The sequence below is a fragment of the Ambystoma mexicanum genome, chromosome 3p (assembly GCF_040938575.1).
Source record: "Ambystoma mexicanum isolate Mex_15411 chromosome 3p, UKY_AmexF1_1, whole genome shotgun sequence".
Taxonomy (NCBI): domain Eukaryota; kingdom Metazoa; phylum Chordata; class Amphibia; order Caudata; family Ambystomatidae; genus Ambystoma; species Ambystoma mexicanum.
In genome coordinates, this window is record NC_090925.1 from 710571222 (window position 1) to 710591357 (window position 20136).

Sequence of the window (20136 nt, forward strand, 5' to 3'; positions counted from 1 at the left end):
ATGAATTTCGGCAAAAAACCCTTTGAAAAAAAACCTGTAGATGAATGGACGTCGTACCCTTTGAATGGGGATTACAGTGACAGCGCTTAAAATATAAGCAGTTATATAGCTTGTGAGGTGAGTAGGGCGCAACACCAATATTTTTACTCAAAGGGGGCCAGTGGCAGAATGGCCATTGGCCACATGGGGCTTTTGCCCCCTGCTGAAATTGTGGGTAATGTTGACTTGACCTGGCTGACCTACAGCAGTCACAGTCTTCAGTCTCGGGAGGATAGCTCAGGGGCAACATGCTCGCCTTGGAAGCAAGATGACTTGGAACAACACGGGTTCGATTCCCATGTCCGTGCTTAGAAACGTCTAGCTGGGGCCGAACAGGACACAGATCATAAACGGTGCCTGCGGGTGCACCAAAAGGCACAGCAATTACTAGTGTAAAGCGTTTCATAGCTAATAACGGCATTCCATGTCGTATGCATATGATTTTAGGCAATTGAGGTCATGATTGCATGGCAGGGGGAGCAGGGTTAGATCATGCTCAAATCCGTCCTTAACTGTTTTGGTGGCAGACGTGAAGGGTTAACTGCTTGTAGCATTGAAGCTGCACCAGAAGAATCTCTTTAGAGTGCGTAGAGAAGTTAAATACCCCTGCACAAGTAAGTTTGCTGCTCCCCCGACAGTCTCTGAAGTTATCCCCTCTCTCAACATTTGAAGGGTTAACCCTCCTCTCCGAAATGTATGTCTAGTTACACCCCTGAAGGACCCCTCCGTATAAAACGTTTAAATGCCTGCTATGGCGAGTTCGGCTTTGTTTTTGAGTAATGGAGTCTTAATATTGGACTTAATATTTAACCATTGGAGATATTTGAACTATGGGACGTGGGGGCTCATGAGCACTTCCATCAATACGGGGTGTGTGAACTGTTGGGTGCAGAGCTCTGTCTTGGGGAGGGGTGTGAGAAGTTACACAATGCGGGGTAGCTGATTTGAAAGGAAGCGCGACTGGCGTCCTCTGCAGAGCTGACTCACTGCACTTCTGATTGACGGCTAGTGGGAGGCAGAGGAGGGTGTATTGAGCGTACACAGAGAGCTGTGCACGCCTCGAGCAGGTGCTGTGGGAAACAGCGGGGGCGGACCCTCACCTCCCATGCCCGTCGCTGCATCGGGGTGGCGTTAGGCGCTTTGGCAGACCCCCTCAAGTACTCCCCTTGTTTCTCCTCATGTCATGCTCTCGGTGGTGCGGCAGCGGGAGCAAGTACAGCCCTTCCCTCAACCCAGAGGCAAAAGAGTGTACGGTGTACCGGTGTTGTATGCTATCCTGCAGGCCATGATAGATTGTGGGAGGCAGTGTTCGGCAATCTTCGGAGTCACGCCCACTTGATGGCTCCAGCCATACATGCAGCACGAAAAGAAAAGCTAATGTCATAGCCCGCCTACAGCCCGCCCTCCAACATCTCTATTGAGGGATTGGCCAGAGCTACCAGGTGGGCGTTGTTGCAGGGCCTTCACTCTGTCATGGGAAGCCGAATATCATACAGTATGGTATAATATACGGCTTCCCATGTTTTTTTTTTTTTTTTTTAATACTGTGGAAAGTCTGGGAGCCTAGCATTCGTTCAGTTGTATTAACCTTTCTATATTTTATTCCAACATCACACTACAGTCAAAATAAGAAAGGTTGTACTGTGACAGCACATAGGGCGGACATGTTATTATTTTAAATGGTATAATTATAAGAAAGGTTATACTGTTACAGTAGATGGTGCGCTTAAACATGTTTTATGGCATAATTAACCTTTCTATATTTTATTCCAACATCACACTACAGGCAAAATAAGAAAGGCTGTACTGTGACAGGCGCACGTATTATTTTAAATGGTATAATAATAAGAAAGTTTGTACTGTTACAGTAGATGGGGCGCTTAAACATTTTTAAATTTTTTATGGCATAATTAACCTTTCTATATTTGATTCCAACATCAAAGCACGAGGAATCACTGCCGGAGCCTCTCTTAAGGATAAAGGGGCAGGTTGGGCTCAGTCACACAACTCTGTCATAATGCAGGGGGGTGCACGGTAGGGTCTCCCTTCAGCATGTGTTATTGGGAAGGGAAGTCAACAGTATTTTACGTAATTGGTGTTAAGCTCCCTGTTCACCCGCGGCTTGGTAAACTGCACACTATTACACACTGCTGCAAGTGACTGGTATGGGCTGCGCTATGTCATGGATACAACACCACTGGGTTAATGAGGCTCAAGCCCCCTACCTAAAGTTTGGGCTGTTTGTATGGGGATGAAATGCAGACTAGTGAGAGTCTTTGTAATTCCTTTCCTTTTTTCCTCAGCAGTGCTGTTCTTCAGCATGCATTCAGCCATCACACACTACAATGGGGCATTTCCAACCGAAAGATGCCCTTCCATTTACAGCTACAACTATCAATTCTGTGTCTGCTTCCAAGACGGATCTATGTGATTACTGTGCCCCAATTACTATGACCCCCAAAATGTTGACTTTTTTATTTCAACCCCATTTTCACCTCATATATATGCTGGGAGAGACACCATCAGCACCCCTACATGTATTATGGTAATTCGCATCCCCTGTCTCCCTGGGGTTAACTCACAATGACACAAGTCGTCATCCTGTTTAACGTTTAATCTGGTCCCTACCAATGTATGGGCACCACCTACCTCCTCCCTTGACACCCCCATACCTTTTCATTGTTGGGGTGCATGATATCATGGCCTGAACGCAACTATGGTAATTCACAAAACCTGTAACACACATCCTGTTTTATGTTTACTCTGGTCCCAAATGATGTAGAGGCACCACCTAGCCCTTCCCTGGATACCTCCATACCCTTTGATTGTGGGGGTGCAAGATATCATGGCCTGAACACACCTATGGTAATTTGCATCCCCTATTTCTCTTGGGGCTATTCACACTAGCGCAAGTGGTCATCCTGTTTTATGTTTGATCTGGTCCCAACAAATGTAGAGGCACCATCTACCTCCTCCCGGAACACCCCCATACCTTTTGATTGTGGGGGGCGCAAGATATCATGTCCTGAACACACCTATGGTAATTTGCATCCCCTATTTCTCTTGGGGCTATTGACACTAGCGCAAGTGGCCATCCTGGTTTATGTTTACTGTGATCCTAACCAATGTAGAGGCGTCCCCCTAGCCCGTCCTGGAACACCGCCATACCTTTTCACTGTGGGGGGTGCAAGATATCATGGCCTGAATGCACCTATGGTAGTTCGCATCCCCTACCCCCCTGGGGTTAACCCACACTAGCGCACGTGGTCATCCGGCTGTATGTTTAATCTGGTCCCAATCAATGTAGAGGCACCATCTAACCCCTCCCTGGAGACCCCCATGCCTATTGATTGTGGGGGGTGCCAGATATCACGGCCTGAATTTACCTATGGTAATTTGCATCCCCTATTTCTCTTGGGGTAATTCACACAAGCGCAAGCGGTCGTCCTGTTTTATGTTTACTCTGGTCCTAACCAATATAGAGGCATCCCCCTAGCCCCTCCCTGGACACCCCCATAGCTTTTGATTGTGGGGGGTGCAAGGTGTCATGGCCTGAACACACCTATGGTAGTTCGCATCCCCTACCTCCCTGGGGTAAACTCACACTAGCGCATGTGGTCATCCTGTTTTATGTTTAACCTGGTCCCAATCAATGTAGATGCACCATCTAACCCCTCCCTGGAGACCCCCCATGCCTATTGATTGTGGGGGGTGCCAGATATCACGGCCTGAATTTACCTATGGTGATTTGCATCCCCTATTTCTCTTGGGGCTATTCACACTAGTGCAAGTGGTCATCCTGCTTTATGTTTACTCTGGTCCCAATCAATGTAGATGCACCATCTAACCCCTTCCCGGAGACCCCCATGCCTTTTGATTGCGGGGGGTGCAAGATAACAAGGCCTGAATGCACCTATGGTAATTTGCATCCCCTACCTCCCTGGGGTTAACTCACACTGACGCAAGTGGTCATCCTGTTTTATGTTTAATCTGGTCCCAACCAATGTAGATGCACCATCTAACCCCTCCCTGGAGACCACCATGCCTAATGATTGAGGGGGGTGCAAGATATCATGGCCTGAATGCACCTATGGTAATTTGCATCCCCTATTTCTCTTGCGGCTATTCACACTAGCGCATGTGGTCACCCTGTTTTATGTTTAATCTGGTCCCAATCAATGTAGATGCACCATCTAACCCCTCCCTGGAGACCCCCATGCCTTTTGATTGTGGGGGGGTGCAAGATATCACAGCCTGAATGGACCTATGGTAATTTGCATCCCCTATTTCTCTTGGGGCTATTCACACTAGCGCAAGTGGTCATCCTGTTTTATGTTTAATCTGGTCCCAACAAATGTAGAGGCACCATCTACCCCCTCCCGGAACACCCCCATACCTTTTGATTGTGGGGGGTGCAAGATATCATGGCCTGAATGCACCTATGGTAATTTGCATCCCCTATTTCTCTTGGGGTAATTCACACAAGTGCAAGCGGGCATCCTGTTTTATGTTTACTCTGGTCCTAACCAATATAGAGGCGTCCCCCTAGCCCCTCCTGGAACACCGCCATACCTTTTCACTGTGGGGGGTGCAAGATGTCATGGCCTGAACACACCTATGGTAGTTCGCATCCCCTACCTCCCTGGGGTTAACTCACACTAGCGCATGTGGTCATCCTGTTTTATGTTTAATCTGGTCCCAATCAATGTAGATGCATCATCTAACCCCTCCCTGGAGACCCCCATGCCTTTTGATTGTGGGGGGGGTGCAAGATATCATGGCCTGAATGGACCTATGGTAATTTGCATCCCCTATTTCTCTTGGGGCTATTCACACTAGTGCATGTGGTCATCCTGTTTTATGTTTACTCTGGTCCCAGTCAATGTAGATGCACCATCTAACCCCTTCCTGGAGACCCCCATGCCTTTTGATTGTGGGGGGTGCAAGATGTCATGGCCTGAACACACCTATGGTAGTTCGCATCCCCTACCTCCCTGGGGTAAACTCACACTAGCGCATGTGGTCATCCTGTTTTATGTTTAATCTGGTCCCAATCAATGTAGATGCACCATCTAACCCCTCCCTGGAGACCCCCATGCCTTTTGATTTTGGGGGGTGCAAGATAACATGGCCTGAATGCACCTATGGTAGTTCGCATCCCCTACCTCCCTGGGGTAAACTCACACTAGCGCATGTGGTCATCCTGTTTTATGTTTAATCTGGTCCCAATCAATGTAGATGCACCATCTAACCCCTCCCTGGAGACCCCCATGCCTTTTGATTGTGGGGGGGGGGTGCAAGATATCACGGCCTGAATGGACCTATGGTAATTTGCATCCCCTATTTCTCTTGGGGCTATTCACACTAGTGCAAGTGGTCATCCTGTTTTATGTTTACTCTGGTCCCAGTCAATGTAGATGCACCATCTAACCCCTTCCTGGAGACCCCCATGCCTTTTGATTGTGGGGGGTGCAAGATGTCATGGCCTGAACACACCTATGGTAGTTCGCATCCCCTACCTCCCTGGGGTAAACTCACACTAGCGCATGTGGTCATCCTGTTTTATGTTTAATCTGGTCCCAATCAATGTAGATGCACCATCTAACCCCTCCCTGGAGACCCCCATGCCTTTTGATTATAGGGGGTGCAAGATATCACGGCCTGAATGGACCTATGGTAATTTGCATCCCCTATTTCTCTTGGGGCTATTCACACTAGTGCAAGTGGTCATCCTGTTTTATGTTTACTCTGGTCCCAATCAATGTAGATGCACCATCTAACCCCTCCCTGGAGACCCCCATGCCTTTTGATTGTGGGGGGTGCAAGATATCAGGGCCTGAATGGACCTATGGTAATTTGCATCCCCTATTTCTCTTGGGGCTATTCACACTAGTGCAAGTGGTCATCCTGTTTTATGTTTACTCTGGTCCCAGTCAATGTAGATGCACCATCTAACCCCTTCCTGGAGACCCCCATGCCTTTTGATTGTGGGGGGTGCAAGATGTCATGGCCTGAACACACCTATGGTAGTTCGCATCCCCTACCTCCCTGGGGTAAACTCCACTAGCGCATGTGGTCATCCTGTTTTATGTTTAATCTGGTCCCAATCAATGTAGATGCACCATCTAACCCCTCCCTGGAGACCCCCATGCCTTTTGATTGTAGGGGGTGCAAGATATCACGGCCTGAATGGACCTATGGTAATTTGCATCCCCTATTTCTCTTGGGGCTATTCACACTAGTGCAAGTGGTCATCCTGTTTTATGTTTACTCTGGTCCCAATCAATGTAGATGCACCATCTAACCCCTTCCTGGAGACCCCCATGCCTTTTGATTGTGGGGGGTGCAAGATAACATGGCCTGAATGCACCTATGGTAGTTCGCATCCCCTACCTCCCTGGGGTAAACTCACACTAGCGCATGTGGTCATCCTGTTTTATGTTTAATCTGGTACCAATCAATGTAGATGCACCATCTAACCCCTCCCTGGAGACCCCCATGCCTTTTGATTGTGGGGGGGTGCAAGATATCACGGCCTGAATGGACCTATGGTAATTTGCATCCCCTATTTCTCTTGGGGCTATTCACACTAGTGCAAGTGGTCATCCTGTTTTATGTTTACTCTGGTCCCAGTCAATGTAGATGCACCATCTAACCCCTCCCTGGAGACCCCCATGCCTTTTGATTGTGGGGGGGTGCAAGATATCACGGCCTGAATGGACCTATGGTAATTTGCATCCCCTATTTCTCTTGGGGCTATTCACACTAGTGCTAGTGGTCATCCTGTTTTATGTTTACTCTGGTCCCAATCAATGTAGATGCACCATCTAACCCCTTCCTGGAGACCCCCATGCCTTTTGATTGTGGGGGGTGCAAGATAACATGGCCTGAATGCACCTATGGTAGTTCGCATCCCCTACCTCCCTGGGGTAAGCTCACACTAGCGCATGTGGTCATCCTGTTTTATGTTTAACCTGGTCCTAATCAATGTAGATGCACCATCTAACCCCTCCCTGGAGACCCCCATGCCTTTTGATTGTGGGGGGTGCAAGATGTCATGGCCTGAACACACCTATGGTAGTTCGCATCCCCTACCTCCCTGGGGTAAACTCCACTAGCGCATGTGGTCATCCTGTTTTATGTTTAATCTGGTCCCAATCAATGTAGAGGCACCATCTAACCCCTCCCTGGAGACCCCCATGCCTATTGATTGTGGGGGGTGCCAGATATCACGGCCTGAATTTACCTATGGTAATTTGCATCCCCTATTTCTCTTGGGGTAATTCACACAAGCGCAAGCGGTCGTCCTGTTTTATGTTTACTCTGGTCCTAACCAATATAGAGGCATCCCCCTAGCCCCTCCCTGGACACCCCCATAGCTTTTGATTGTGGGGGGTGCAAGGTGTCATGGCCTGAACACACCTATGGTAGTTCGCATCCCCTACCTCCCTGGGGTAAACTCACACTAGCGCATGTGGTCATCCTGTTTTATGTTTAACCTGGTCCTAATCAATGTAGATGCACCATCTAACCCCTCCCTGGAGACCCCCATGCCTTTTGATTGTGGGGGGGTGCAAGATATCACGGCCTGAATGGACCTATGGTAATTTGCATCCCCTATTTCTCTTGGGGCTATTCACACTAGTGCTAGTGGTCATCCTGTTTTATGTTTACTCTGGTCCCAATCAATGTAGATGCACCATCTAACCCCTTCCTGGAGACCCCCATGCCTTTTGATTGTGGGGGGTGCAAGATAACATGGCCTGAATGCACCTATGGTAGTTCGCATCCCCTACCTCCCTGGGGTAAGCTCACACTAGCGCATGTGGTCATTCTGTTTTATGTTTAACCTGGTCCTAATCAATGTAGATGCACCATCTAACCCCTCCCTGGAGACCCCCATGCCTTTTGATTGTGGGGGGGTGCAAGATATCACGGCCTGAATGGACCTATGGTAATTTGCATCCCCTATTTCTCTTGGGGCTATTCACACTAGTGCAAGTGGTCATCCTGTTTTATGTTTACTCTGGTCCCAGTCAATGTAGATGCACCATCTAACCCCTTCCTGGAGACCCCCATGCCTATTGATTGTGGGGGGTGCAAGATATCACGGCCTGAATGGACCTATGGTAATTTGCATCCCCTATTTCTCTTGGGGCTATTCACACTAGTGCAAGTGGTCATCCTGTTTTATGTTTACTCTGGTCCCAGTCAATGTAGATGCACCATCTAACCCCTTCCTGGAGACCCCCATGCCTTTTGATTGTGGGGGGTGCAAGATGTCATGGCCTGAACACACCTATGGTAATTTGCATCCCCTACCTCCCTGGGGTAAACTCACACTGACACAAGTGGTCATCCTGTTTTATGTTTAATCTGTTCCCAATCAATGTAGATGCACAATCTAACCCCTCCCTGGACGCCCAGATACCTTTTGATAGTGGGGGTGCAAGATATCATGGCCCAAACACACCTATTTCAAATTTAATTCTATCCGCCGCTCCCCACAGGAAACCCTGTGATCTTCCGGCAAATGGCGGACGATGCCCGATCGTCCGAAACTCTGGAGACAAACTTGTTTGGATCTTTTTCAATCATCCGCACCGCTACCACGTGAGCATATGGCTCTTTAGTAACGTGCATGCAATGGATGGGGTTGCAGAATAATTCTGAGTCCAAATAATGGAACCAACTCGGGAAGATGGCAAAGGTACTGTTTTATTAACAATTATCCAAAACAGGGAGGTTACAACGAACATCAACGGACGTTCGCTCAGGCTCTTGACGATTTTCTCATAAAAACATCCTTATATGCAAAGAACACGTCAGACGTGATGTCATACTGCAAGGCAAATAATAGGAAACCTATCAAAGGCTGTGATAGGCTTAAGGGGAACAATTAAGTATACATTGCATAGGGACTAGGATTGGGATTTGCTGCCCACTGTCAGGTGGAAAACTTATGCCTACCTCTTAAAACTTGTAGAGTACACAGTTTATCATTGGTCTTCAAACTATAAGGCCCTTCACTATATGGCCCTCTACAATTGGTTCGCACGCTCGTGCCATGTCTGGAACATTCGGTTCACTTACAAGCACGTAAACTAAAACCCAGGTGCCAGGAGGTGGACTGGACATTACCTCCCCACCCAATTAGCCCAGCATCTCTCATCAACCATGGCTTCTGCCATGAAGATTGTTTTACAAATTGGCCTTGCAAAGTATCCTTGTCTGTGGGAATATATGGGAGTGCAGGCTCTCACTATCGTTGTTCTAGGACTCCAAGCTGAACTCTATTTCCATCCTAGGCTCACATGACAGGAGACCATGAATTGGCCCATTTTGCAGCAGCCAACATGACCTCTGACCCTTTCAGTACAACTCACACAAAGGGAACTGATGTATGTGTTATTATTGTGTTACAATGCAAAAATACTATCATGTCTGTGGCACTAAATCATGGATATGTACTGCAAATCATTTTAAATTCCAATCCAAAGCATATGTGATTGTGCACTTCTAACAGGCAGGGGACCTGGGTAATTGGCGTGCAGGCCAATGGTGATATGTGGGTGGGAGCATATCTATTCTCTGTCTTTGCATCAGGTGGTGTGGGTTTTCTTGACTGTGTTTGTGCTTCTTTTTGTCACTTTGGTTGGGTGCATTCTGGTACATGTAGTGATTTTCGTATTGGTGTACGGAATGGATGTTGTTACGCATGCACTGGATCATTTTCTTCAATTGAGACACACTTGTCAAGCCCCTGCACTCACGCATGCTATTACTGTGTTGCACCTTGATTTCCCCCTCTACACTTGCACGTTCAATGCACTCACTAGCAATAGTAAGTTTGTCTCCCCTTACCTTTTTTATCATTACTTGTACTATTGTAGCAATTATTGACCCTGGCTCTAATTCATGGTCTACCTTCCCCTTTACCCACCCTGTCTGCCCTCTGTGCGCTTTCAGGGTGTTTTGCTAATTGCATGAGCGCAGAATATTTGAACAACAAATATAATGCATACACTGCGCACAGCCACTGCTGATCGGTGTTATACATGCCCATAATTCAACAGTGCACATGCCCTTGTAGTTACATTCACCCAGCATCCAGTTACACAGTCCACTGTGACGTGCCATGTACCCAGGCAGCGTGGAGTTGCGCAGCACCGTGGAGTCGTGGGTTGAACCAGGACATCTGGCACAACAGTGGGTGATGAGGTGGCAGGCATCACATACCATCTGCATGTTGAGTGAGTGATAGTTTTCTGTTCCGGTAGACTGCCTCCACAGCATGCCTGGCCACCAGCTCCACATGTGTTCCGGCCAATACACCTATGATATAATATGGGATTTACAAGGCGCCTATACACTAGTGTTTCAAGGCGCGATGAGGCAAGGGAGGGGAAACAAAGGGAAGACAAAGGTCTTACTAGGCCAGGTGACATTGAGATCGCGCAAGTGCAGGGGAGGGGGTAAAGGGAAAAGTGCGGCGGAGGAGGTGGCTGTGCAATACATAGGATCAATAGTAAAAAATAAATTAAATTAAAAAAAAAAGGTAAAAGTGCAGCCATCTTGTGGCAAGTGCAGGGGTAAGTGCAGACATCAAGTGTCAAGAGCTTGTAGGGGACTTTAGGGATACAGAAACAGCCACCCAAGTGCAGCTGTTGCCTGGGAGGCAGTGCAGGTGAGCAACTGGCGGGGGAGGGGAACTGGGCCCAAGATCAGAGGGTAGCCAGGTGACCAACGCAGTTTCAGTCAGGAGTTCAGCAGGGAAAAGGGGTAGAAAAGAATCAAAGAGGAAGGTCTTGAGGTCCTTCCGGAACTGGAGATCTTTCTCCTCAAGTTTCAGGGAGGCTGTTCCAGAGGGAGGCCCCAGCCGAAGGAAGAGATTTACCACAAACTCGTTGCGTGGAGAAGCGACTGACCCTGAGGGAGTTCGAGGCGGATGAGCGAAGAGCTCGACAAGGAAGATATTTAGGAAGAGAGAGTTGAAGGTATTGAGGCCCCAAGCCTCAGAAGGCCTTGTGGACAATGCAGAGGGTTTTCAACTTAATCCTCGCAGCCACTGGGAGCCATTGCAGAGATTTCACTCCTGGAGAGATACGATCCTGGGCTTGAGGCCAAAGACAAGTCTTGCAGTCCTGTTATGGATGAGTTGCAGAGGGCGCAGAGTAAAAGCAGGCAGTTTAAGAAAGAGGCAGTAGTGCAGCCTAGAGAGAACCAGAGCTCTAGAGACAGTGAACTTCTGGAGGAAGGAGAGGAAAGGAAGAATACCTCTGAGGAGGTGCAGCTGGTAGTGTGACTTCTTAGAGATGTCAGAGATGTCAGGAGAGAAGGAGAGTGGGGAGTCGAAGATGACCCAGAGGTTTTTAGCCTCACAGCTGGGAGCAGAAAGAGGGCCAAGAGAGGCTGGCCAGAGAGCGACAGTAAAGGAGGGAGCAGGTGTGCCGATGAGGAGAATCTCCGTCTTACTGGCATTAAGGCAGATGTCGTTGGCGACGCACCACTCCTGGATAGCGGACAGTCAGTCAGAGATGAGAAAGGGAGAAGACGTGGCAGAAGGGAGCCTGAAATGAGTGTCATCCACACAGCACTGAAAGTTCGGGCAGAGAGCAGCAATGCGGTGGCCAAGAAGTGCCAGGTATTAATTGAACAGCCAGGGAGAGAGGTTAGACCCCTGGGGAACACCACAGGTAGAGATAGAGGAGAGCAAGGATCCTAGTTGGACCTGGGAGTGTCGATCGGAGAGGAGAGAGGTCATCCAAGCCAGGGCCTGATCAGTGATACACAGGTTATCACGGAGACAGTTGAGCAGGATGGCATGGTTGACCATGTCAAAGGCAGAAGAGAGATCCAGTCATGCCTGCAAGGGCACAAACACAGAGTCCCTAGTAGAACCCAAGCGCTTTTCTCCAGATTTACTTGTTGGGAATTCTTGTGTTTTGTGTACCTACCTCTGGACTGCAGCAACCACAATCTGTTGGTGGCAACTGTTGGTCTGCGCTCCTTGGAATCGCCCCCTGTGAAGGCAATTTTAGTGGCATTGACCTGGTCAGCAGTCCTGGGTAGGATGATGTGGTCTCCAACCTGAAACAGGACATGCAAAAAACAGGGTTGCACTATCCCAAGCAGTTCACTCAGTGTGTTGGTATGTGCCTGTGGCTATGAAGTGTAGCACAGACACTACCTTGAGTAAGAGGGGGGTATGGCTGTACGGATATGGATCAGGCTGACCAAGTCGTCCTGGATCAGGTTCGCTATGGAAGTGATGTGTCCTTGTCTAGCCTGTTCAGGGTGTGGATCTGGCTTTGGCTGAAAGGTGTGGCCCTTATGCATGGAATTGGTGGTTGCTTCAGCTTCCTGCAGCATATTTCATTCCCTTCACAGGGCGTGATTCCAAGGAGTGCAGACCATCAGTTGCCACCAACAGATTGTGGTTGCTGCAGTCCAGAGGTAGGTGCACAAAACACAAGAATTCCCAACAAGTAAATCTGGAGAAAAGCGCTTGGGTTCTACTAGGGACTCTGTTTTTGTTAAAAACTCCTTCTCCGTTTAGCACAGGCTTGAAAAGTCTGCGTGCGGAATTTCATTTGGAGTTCCCTGGTCTTGGTTAACTAATAAGCCCAATTTATGCGGTTCTGGCAGGTTCTCAATGTTCTCAAAAGCAAAGAAAGTAGTTATCTTTGCATACAACGCTGTCACAGTTCCTGCGATTGGTGTCCTGGGCCCTTATGCATCCTCGGGGCCCTGATCTCCCACAGCAATCTGCCAAGCTCCTGTCTCTCCACAGCACTTGCATCTGCACACGAGGTTCACACTCCTGCGGCCCCAGTCCGTGTAGCACTCAACATGCCTAGCACTTCATTGGTGGCTCACCCATGAGCTCGGACTCCCCAGCACTTAAATCCCTTTTCCCTCTTCCTTGCTGCACTTGCACATTCTGAATACTCACAGGGCATAGTAGGTTTGTTCTTTCTACCTCCCCCCTGCTCTTAAATACTGTGTTTTTTTTATTGTATTTCCCACCCTTGCTCCCTCCCTGCCCTGGGGGCGCTTTGAAACAGTATTTTCTTACTGTATAAACACCTAACAGTCAAAAAATAAATAAATACGTCACTGTCACAGTGACAGTTAATGAGGCAAGTCCCTTAGCATGGGTAAGACAAGCCTGTTTGGCTGCCATGGCGTTACTCAGCAATTTTGGAGTCGATACTGTAAGGGGTGTGGAAAACTTGGTCTCCCCCCCCCATTCCCGGGGAATTTTTTTTACAAGTGGCCAGAGAAGGGCCACCACTGTTGAATCCCGACGCAGGGGGTGGACGAGCGAGGGAGGATCACCTGGGTGGAGGGTCCTTTGGGATTGGGGAGGGATTCCCTGAGGGCGAGACATGGTGCACCCTTTTTTCCAATGGCCCCCTAACCGACATTCCCTGCTAATACATGACCGCAGACTTTTCCCTTTGACAAAACTCCCCGCTTTGCTAGAACACAGCGAAAACCAACTGAGGCACTTTTTAATTTCTATCCATGTCCAATTAAGAAGGACAGGCAAGGTCAGGCACTGAATTCAGAACAAGCACACCTGAGAACTGTTAGCATACCACAGGTGTATAAAAGGAGTGAGCCAAAGAAACAGAATGAGTGAGCTGGGGCCTGAGCTACAGGAGTCTGAGTACGAGAGCACAGGCGAACTGGGATGCCCAGAGAACCCGAGGCCTGCTGAGAGTGAACTGAGGCCGATATGTTGGGAGCCTATGGTGTTAAAGGGCTAACTAAAGCGTGGCAAGGGAGCCGGATCTTCAAGGAGCCAGGAGGGGGTTGAGTGCAACACTGTTCTCCAGAGTGAAGTCTGTGATGGGTGTTCGTTTTCTTGGGCCAGCTAGGCCGTCTGGGCCTGAGGAGTACTGGGTGTTGTCAAAAGGCTCTGATAACCCAATACACCAACCTGTTGTGAACTAAAAAAAAGTCTTGTGAATTAATGAGAAGTAGCAGACTTCCTGAGGAGAGGTGACACAGAGGAATTGTTGCCTAAATTAACTTTGAACTTGTGCGACCAGAACTGTTTTAACTTTGGAAAAGGAACTTCATGCAGTGCTTTTGAAAGCCAAGGGGCGCATGCTAAATCCCAAGTGGCTCAAGACCTGGGGAAGGGAGCTTTGGACCAGCTCCACTACTATCCTGACCTTTACTTTGAAGCACCCTTTTTATTTAGTCCAATCCGATGCACATTATTGTATTAAAGAGTGTGAGGGCAAGCATAGGTTTAACACAGACACTTTTTTGTTTTGACTAACTTGACTGACTTTGGACTTATATTTTAGTTGATGGTCGAGAATACTCCCATTATAGACGTAGGGCTAGTAAGCAGTCTCCAAACCCCTTTCTTTACAAAATAAATGTTTTCATAAACTTGAATCTTTGTGTCTGTGTCTCTCTCATGATACCTTGCCTGTCTCACAGAGGTCAGAAATGAAAACCAGGCACAACGTTTCTTTTTTAAAACAATTTTAATAAATGTTTCCAAACAAAATAACATACAGACTTTATTAATAGCTTCTGATGATACGTCACATTGTTGTCTGTTCAACCACCCCACACCCTTCCTCCCTCCCCTCTGCCTATTACACTTGCAATGTCTACCAAGGTATATAGCTGCTTGCTTGAACTTCTCTCCATATCTCTATTCCCCCCTTTGTGTGTTGGTGCGGGTGTCTGAGTCTGAGTGTCTTCCTGTGCAGAGGGCATCAATTCCTTTATCATATGTTTCCAGGCCGTTAAGTCCCTGTCCTGCTTTTCCTGACCCTGACGTGGACGCCTCTTGCCACACCGTTGTTTCTGCCAGTGACCATTTCAGGAGGTCCCTCAACCACAGACGTATGACTGGGCCGCTGTGTGCTTTCCACCCCATTGCAATCCTATGCTTCGCCAAGATGTACGCTAGATCTCTCAATTTGCTGACGTGTCTTGCCTGCTTTGGTCTCTGAAACATACCCAGCAGGCACGCCCCTGGGGAAACCGAGTCGGACGATAGGCCAATCCTGGTTAAGGTCTGGGCCACTTCATCCCAAAATCAGCGTATTTCCTCGCAGGCCCAGAACATATGTACCAGATCTGCATTGATCAGGCCACATTTCGGACAAGTTTGTTCTGTTGCCTTACTAAATTTTTCGATTTCCTTCGGAGTTAAATATGCTCTGTGTGTAACATATAATTGGATCAACTATTTTCGCATTTCTGGATACTTATGATACCTCATGGTTCCACTCCAGGCTGCGTCCGACAGTGGCTCTTGCAAGTCTGTTTCCCAGCCCTGCCTAATCTGTATCGAAACCAGACACAAAGTTGTCATGTTTTTGGTTAAAGACTTGTATTTAAAGGAAAATGGGTTTGGAAAATGCCTCGCTGGCCCTATTCTAAAGAGGAGTTTCCCTACCTAAAGACCACAAACTGTCTGTGTAAGGGTGTCAGAAACTAAAAAGCTGTCCTTGTTTCCAAAACGTCCTATCCTGACTCTCACAGTATAAACAAAATAACAAAGTGAGAAAGGAAATGTCTTCAACCTGATATTGGCAAAAAGAGTTAATGAATGAAAATTAAAATGGCGCCAGCAAAAATGTTCTCCAAGGTGAAAAGAACTTTGATCCAGAAGGTGGTTTCCTTCCCCTGGATTCTTAAATGGGATGGCAATGTCTCTTTACTGACAGTTAGTTTGTGTCTTTCCTTGATTAACAATACTCCTGTTGGGCAACAAGTTCTGTAACCGACTTTCTTTAACACAAGTTTCTAATTTGTCTAACAAACACTGCCCTTCTTTAGCATTTCTTGTAGCTTTGCAAATCGCCTGGTATACTCACCTGCCAGGACTCCACTTGTGTTTCAATTGCCTGGTATCCTTCCCATGCCAGGACTTACAATGTGTTTTCAAGTGGCTAGTATCCTTTTCTTGCCAGAACCTCTTATGGGATCTAGTGATTATTGCAGCGTGGCAAGTTTCGAATCCGAAAATATTAAATTCGAAAACTGCATGTTGCAATAATCACATAGATCGCCCTTGCCAGCATTCCCGCTACCCACCACCCCTAAACCCCTATGTAAGGTGGGAATCACTTACCTTTTTTACTTACCTGCATCTGTTTCTTCCCTCTGCGGAAGCTCTGCCTCACCATTGTGGGGCGGAACTTCTGCTGCAGGGTTTTACTTTGTTTTTCCTCCGCTTTCCTTGTTAGGGAAGCGGGGGACACCCGCGCAATACCCTGCCCTTTGTTCGACATTATGGGAATTTGTTATTTTTCCCATGCCAAATGTGCCTTAACCACGCATTCAGCATTTTCTTTCGGTATTTTTTGCCAAAAGGCTTCTTATGTGCTTTGACAGTTCCTCGGTATCACCAAAACTGCATATTTCGTTCTTGGCTCGGTATATCTGTCTGCTTCAATGTTCATTCAAACTTTGCCCTACACTTGCATCTCATGCATTCATATCTTATTGGGGTTTGGATCTGTACTTTGCCTTTTCTGCTTTCAAACAATCTTCTTGTGGTTTCTGTATTGGCAATCTCATAACATTCAAAATGTCGTTGGTGCGGTCGCCGGAATGCCCCAGGGTCCCCACTTGCTTTGGGCTGACTCACCGGTTCCCTATGGCATCTCTGGTCTTGTTCAGGCTTCTGCTGGTTCTCTGCAGCGTCTCCGGACTGGTTAGATTTTTCTGTGGCATGGCTCCTCCACTTGCTTCCGACTCTGGGCTATGCAGACGTCCTTCCGGCTTCCTTCACGGCTCCACTGTCACACACCTGCTTCCCTTCAGGTCCCAGTACGGAGCATGCTGCCTCTTTGAGCTGCCAAGCACCCAGGAACTCTCTTGCGTCTCCACAGCACATCCTGCTCATGAACTGCGTCCCTCTTTCTGTCCTGGAGGCCAACCAACACTGCTCCGCCACACCAGTTAGTGTCTCCAGCATTCACAAGCCTCTGCGGAAGGTCTCACGCCTTCTCCTGAACTGCCACACATCATTGTGCAGTTGCCATCTTTAAATGTCACACACAGGTGTTTCGTTAAACTAGTATGTACATTGAGCTTCAGGCTCCTGTTACCTTGTACCAACTCCTTCATCATCCTCGTCTCAATACTTAGGTGATTATGGGAGTTGAAGTCCATGGTTGTGATTGGACATACAGTATTTGGATAGTCTCTCAATGGTTTTACACGAACGAGCGGTGCACCAGAGGCAAAAGAGGCAAAAGGGGCTTTTATTCTTCAGGTCATAGGTCAGAGTTTGACATCAAGAATATTGGGAAGAGGTTTCTTTACTTCCTCTACAAGGTGGAACAAACAGATGGCAATAGGCCATTAAGGTCTTGGGCATTAGAGGGTATTTCCCCTGGGAAAAACCCATGTCTCCAATTAAGTCATGATATCTCCCTGTTAGTCGTCTCCCCACATGTGATCCTCCCTCATATAGCCGCCCCCAGGGTCAGGATCAGGTAGCGGCTGCCATCCCCTGGCTACATTGGAGGTGTACACCGCCGGGTAAACAGTGATGACTCCATCTGAATCATAACAATAAGCATTGCCCGTTTGGCGCTTGGATAGGATCCAGGCTGCCCAGACTTGAGTCGTTAGCGCAGGTAAGGCAAGCCAGTTTGGCTGCCACGTTCTTGCTTGTTAGTATTGGAGTCAAAACACTTTCCCTGTTTAGTGCTTGGGGAGAATCCAGGTTGTCCAGATCTGGGTCATTAAGCTTTGAGTCTCTAATTACAGAATCCTTGCTAGACAGAGTTCCTAACGTCTTGCTTCTAAAATCATATGATCATGGCATAATATAACTGTCTGGGCACGCATTCACCACAATTTTGGTCCAGCGCTGACTCATCTACTGGCTGCTTCTCGCTACGGACTGCAGCAGCCTGCATTCTAACGCACTCCAGCACAGGACTCAGTGCTACGAGAGGTTTTCAAAGGATGGTGCGACTCCAAAACCAGCCCTCCAGCAACCAGGTCCCAGGGAAACAGACAGTCACAATACTGCAGTAGACTGCACTCGAGCGCACTCCCAGAAATAATTTGGATTAGATTGGCTTCCCCTCTTCATTGTAATTGGCCAGCCCTCTCACAGTATAGTGTTGGCCACCCATAGTTTACAGGCCAGCATTATCTTCCCTTTATTCACTTGGGTGCAGTAATATTGTCTGGTTCTCATATCCATGCCAGCTGGGCTTTTGGCTTGGATAGGGCTATTCTACGATCTCTTAAAGCTTTCAGTGATGTTTATGTTCCTGTTCTTTTTGTTGTTCCTCTTCTTCCAGGAAAGGTTTAAGTGCCTTGCTTATTTTTTCCTTCATAACTATTTTTCCTTAATACCTTCTACCTCATATTCAGTTCTTTTTGACCCTGGAATAGTTGTTTAATGTGGTGAGAATTTCTGTGTTGATTTCTTTCTAAAATGTGAAACTGGTTTAGTCACTGTATGGATTAGCAACGTTGGGTGGCATGGTTGATGTTTGGAGAGGTTTTTTTCTTTTGATCTTTGCTGTCTTTTAAGGTGGGTAAGAGCCAAAGGTGAAATTCTCTATTTCTGTAGCAGACCGTGAACCAATATTAAGATTCTATCCATAATAAAAAAAGATGCGTATTGGTACAAATTTACAACCATTTGCTTCTTAAATATCCATTGTGAAACATGTTTAAAAGTTATGGAGGGGGGTGTGGCTTAGGAGGCCCACACACGGATGCCTCCTTAACAGTTTCTGGACATCGCCGGGCCTTCAGTGTTAATGGCACCGTCATAAGTGTCGCCAGAGCCTAGAAATCCTCACTCTGGCTAGGTGAAGCTCGAGGCATGCAGGGATCGAGTTTCGGCACCCGCAGCCCTCGCTGGACAGGGTTGGGAATCCTGGAACCGCACCAACTGCAACATGGCGCCTGCAACCCTTGCTCCTATAAACTGAGCAGCTGACCCTCTTCTCCAGGGTAGAGATGCGTGGGTCTGGGACTGTAACTTGCACTAAGCTGTCTGACCCGAGCTTTTCCTTTGGGGTACCTGTTTTTTCTCTGCATCTTTCTCCGCTCTTCCTTTGGGATCTGCCTTGAATTACATGCTTTCTGCCCAGCTGGTGAGTGCTCTGGCAGTTGGAGGCTTCCCGCGAGGACTTGCCAGATGCCTGACTCATTGCTTAATGCATACGGAGCATCTCCTTGAGGGCTTTGGTTGGTCCTAGGTGTGTGGTGCCTGGGTGTGCGGTGACTCTTACTACATGGGTGATAGTGGTATCTGTTGAAGTCCCTGTGCATGGATTACATGCTGCCTTCTCTCTCTTCACGAGCATTGTAGTTAAGAGCCCTCAGTCCCTGTGCACAGATCACATACTGCCTGATCTTTCTTTATTGGTGCTGGGGCTACCTGCGGTCCCTGGATTTGTTACCTGGAGGCTGTGATGGCAAAGAGGGGAAATACCCCTACAGATGGTGATATTGCGTGCTTGGTACATGCTTGTGAAGGACCTAAGAAGATTGTCAACGCTGTCCTGCTGGTGCCAAACCGGATATGGCTAACCTGCTGAGGGAACTGAAGCGGGCACTCCAAAACAGTGTTGCTGAGCTCTCCTCTAAAGTTGTGACAATTGACAAACGCGTGACGGAGGCAGAACAGTGTATTAGGAACATTGAGGACTCTTTCTGAGCAAACCTTGGAGTCTTGCAATGCTTCCCAATGCCTTCCGAAGTGTGAGGCCCTGGAACACAAACAGGAGGACATCGAAAATCATTCACGACGTAACAATGTCAGGCTACGCAGCATACCTATATCTGTAAGTGACTCAGATTTGCTGAATTAGGTCTGCGCCCTCTTCCGGTCTCCTCTCTGACTGTCTGAGGATGCCAAGGTGGAACTGGACCATACCCATAGTCTTTGAGGGTCTCTCTGGGACGGATCAAGCCAGCCACCTGATGTTCTCAGTAGAGTCAATTTCCTCACGTTTAAGCAGCGCATCATGGAAGCAGCACGTCCAGACCAGCCTTCACTTTTCGGGGTGCCGACCTTCAGATATCCCATGATCTGGTGACTTTCACAATCCAGAGGCGGAGGATGCTTTGTCC